This window comes from Mastomys coucha, unplaced genomic scaffold, assembly GCF_008632895.1.
Source record: "Mastomys coucha isolate ucsf_1 unplaced genomic scaffold, UCSF_Mcou_1 pScaffold7, whole genome shotgun sequence".
Taxonomy (NCBI): domain Eukaryota; kingdom Metazoa; phylum Chordata; class Mammalia; order Rodentia; family Muridae; genus Mastomys; species Mastomys coucha.
Genome location: NW_022196913.1, coordinates 103,127,630 through 103,131,782, shown reverse-complemented (window position 1 = coordinate 103,131,782; position 4,153 = coordinate 103,127,630).

The following is a 4,153-nucleotide window of genomic DNA, read 5'->3' as shown; positions in this document are numbered from 1 at the left end:
GGTTTTCAATTAGCTGCTTTACAAATGTGGGCAAAGAGAAGCATACTGAACTGTTGCATCTTCTGCAGAATCATTAGGGGTCTGCCTCTATACCACCCTAATAGAATCGGCTTTTTACTTCATAATATTCTGCTTTGTCAAACACTTGCCCACTTTAGGGTTCACATGTTGAGTTAAGGTTCAGGGGCTCAATTATGTGTTATCTGAACTGGAGAATTCACAGCCTGGTTAAGTCGATATAACTTCTTTCTTCTCACTTTATTTCATGTTTTCCTACCATGACCTGTGGTCTACTCTTCATGTTTGTCTTACCCATATTCTACACATTTTGTTCAAACATAGGAGCTATTTGCTTAATTGTATGATCAACTTTAGAGCCAAATGCAGAGTACATTCTCAATGAAATGTAGTTGTGGGTATAGTTTAGTGGTAGAGAGCTCCCCAGTATCCCAAGGGACTCAGTGTGACACCTTGAATTTGATCAGAATTTCATAGCCATAAAACAAGAAAAAAAAACTATACAAAAGAGAAAAATAGTGATGATAATAGTATGATTTTATTAGCATCAGTAAACAAAAATTTCCTGTTGTATATGATCCTAAATTTTAAGACTTAAACTGATTATGTAATACAGTTTATAAAGAAACAGAATTTCTTCTACTTAGAAGCTACCACTTCATCAACAGATCTATTCATATCTATATGACTGAGATTTTTCTTTTTGACTAGGTAGTATAAAATCTCTAATACATACAAAGGCCATGAGGGTTAAATAGAATAGTAGAGATAAATCTCCTGGTCTACAGTCTAGAACAAAAGTGTACAGTACCTGACAGCTAGCTTGCTATCAGTGCTAACACTATTTTTAGTGCTAAGATTCCTGTTAGTCCTTCTTAAGAAATCAATAATAAATATTATATCTACAGCCCCCATGCCTCTGGACCCAGTTTCTAAAGTTCATTTGGGCTATGAGGAATTTCTTAGATAGATGATGCGCATGGAGGAGAGAGGTCCCTATAGAGAAATCTCCGAAACAGCTCAATCAACCAAATATTAAAAAAAAATCAACAAAAAGGATTGCAACAATACTAAATATCCATAGACCTTTTGCATTATTCAATAACTACAGTAAAATTGTGATGTACATCATATTTACACTGTATTAAATATCATTAGTGACTTAGAGATGCTTTTTTAAAAAAATAGGTATTCTTGGGTATTCTGAGCTTCTAAGCTAATATTCACTTACCAGTGAGTGCATACCTTGTGTGTTCTTTTGTTATTGGGTTACTTCACTCATGATGATATTCTCCAGGTCCATTCATTTCCCCAAGAATTTCATAACTTCATTGTTTTTAATAGCTGAGTAGTACTCCATTGTGTAAATGAACCACATTTGCTGTATCGAATCCTCCAACAGAAGACATCTGGGTTGCTTCCAGTTTCTGGATATTATAAATAAGGCTGCTGTGAACATGGTGGATCATGTGTCCTTATTGCATGTCAGAGTATCTTCTGGGTATATGCCCAGGAGTGGTATAGCTGAGTCCTCAGGTAGTACTATGTCCAATTTCCTGAGGAACTGCCAAACCGATTTCCAGAGTGGTTGTAACAGCTTGCAATCCCACCAGCAATGAAGGAGTGTTCCTCTTTCTCCACAACCTCTCCAGCATCTATTGCAACCTGAGTTTTTGATCTTAGCCATTCTGACTGGTGTGAGGTAGAATTGCAGGGTTGTTTTGATTTGCATTTCCCTGATGACTAAGGATGTTGAATATTTCTTTAGGTGTTTCTCAGCCATTTTATATTCCTCTATTGAGAATTCTTTGTTTAGCTCTGTACCCCAGTTTTAATAGGGTTATTTGGTTCTCTGGAGTCTAACTTCTTGAGTTCTTTGTATACATTGGATGTTAGCCCTCTATCAGATATAGGATTGGTAAAGATCTTTTCCCAATTTGTTGGTTGTCATTTTGTCCTTATTGACAGTGTCCTTTGGCTTACAGAAGTTTTGCAATTTTATGAGGTCCCATTTGTCAATTTTTGATCTTAGAGCATAAGCTATTGGTGTTTTGTTCAGAAAAATTTCCCCTGTGCCCATGTGCTTGAGGCTCTTCCCCACTTTCTTTTCAATTTGTTTCAGTGTATCTGGTGTGTGTGTGTGTGTGTGTGTGTGTGTGTGTGTATGTGTGGAGGTCCTTGATCGACTTGGACTTGAGCTTTGTACAAGGAGATAGGAATGGATCAATTTGCATTCTTCTACATGCTAACCACCAGTTGAGCCAGCACCATTTCTTGAAAATGCTGTCTTTTTTCCATTGGATGGTTTTAGCTGCTTTGCCAAAGATCAAGTGACCCACAAGAAACTCAAGAAGAAGGAAGACCAATATATGGATACTTCGATCCTTCTTAGAAAAGGGAACAAGAATACCCATGGAAGGAGTTGCAGAGACAAAGTATGGAGCAGAGACTGAAATAAGGACAATCCAGAGACTACTGCACCTGGGAATCCTTCTCATATTCAATCACCAAACCCAGACACTATTGTGGATGCTAGTAAGTGCTGGCTGACAGGAACCTGATATAGCTGTCTCCCGATAGGCTCTTCCAGTGCCCAACTAATACAGGAGTAGAGACTCACAGCCATCAATTGGGCTGAGCATAGGATCCCCAATGAGGGAGCTAGAGAAAAGTCCTAAGGAGCTGAAGGGGTTTACAGCCTCTTAGGAGAAACAAAAATATGAGCTAAGCAGTACCCCCAGAGCTCACAGGAACTAAACCACCAACCAAACAGTTCACATGGAGGGACTCATGGCTCCAGCTGCATATTTACCAGAGGATGGCCTAGTCAGTCATCAATGGCAGGAGAAGCCCTTGGTCCTGAGAAGATTCAATACCTGTGTAGGGAAATGCCAGGGCCAGAAATCGGGAGAGGGTGGGATGGTGAGCAGGGAGTGGGGGGAGGGAATAGGATTTTTTTTTAGATGGGAAACTGGAAAAGGACATATCATTTGAAATGTAAATAAAGAAAATATCTAATAAAAAATAGGACCATGTTAGTTCATATCAATTGTTGTAGTAAAATACCTCAAGAAAAGTTACTTAGAGGACAAAAGGTTTACCTTAAGTCACAATTTCAGGTTATCATCCATTATTGTTGACAAGTTAAGGTGGCAGAAACTTAAGGCAGATAATCATAACACATTGATAATCAAGTAAAGTAGAAGTTTCTGGATATGTCATGTGATACAGACTCACACGGTATTTTGCTAAGGCAGACTCAGGTATTGTTTTGCTGCAGCAAGACGCATGGGAGGACATATGATGTTTGGAGAGTGTATAAATAGGATTCAAGGGACAATGATGGCAGTCTTGTATAGCTAGCTTTTCAATACCTCTTTAGTCTTGAGTTTTTGTCTTTGCTGATATTCACTTCTTTAAGAGAGGCACATCAGAGAACTTCTCCTGATCTCCCAGCTCATCTTGGTCACTCACACTGACTCATGCAGATTTAGCAGAGTCCTGGCTGTTTCCGCTGGATCATGCCACTGATGCTGATTCAGGTTCAGTATCCTGACACCACTGAACATGACTGCTGGTATTCTCACAATGGGGATTGGAATCCCCTCAAAAAACAACTTCTAAGCAGGTCTATATCCCTTGTCCTATTTAGCATCTTTTCACCCCTACCTTTGGACAGTGGGCTAGAAGTGGGGAGGTCAAAGTGTTGAAAAATCCTCATTAAAAGTAGGTTTTAAGAAAATCTAATCAATCAAGCACAGATAGGAGTGAATATAGCAGCCAGTCAGTGGTGGTGCACGCCTTTAATCTCAGCACTTGGGATGCAGAGGCAGGTGGATTTCTGAATTTGAGGCCAGCCTGGTCTACAGAGTGAGTTCCAGGACAGCCAGGGCTACACAGGGAAACCCTGTCTCGAAAAACCAAAAAAAAAAAAAAAAAAAAAAAAAAAAGTGAATGTTGCACGCTCGCTTGTTTGCTTGTCCTCAGCTCACTTTCCCCACTTTTCTTGCTCCAGTGTAATATTGATATTATCGATTACTTGGAAATTTCACGTGATGAACCTTGATCACACCTGCTTCCCTGTCCTCCCAGGTCTACTGCCCCACCCTCTGTGTCCCCACCACCACCACCAAAA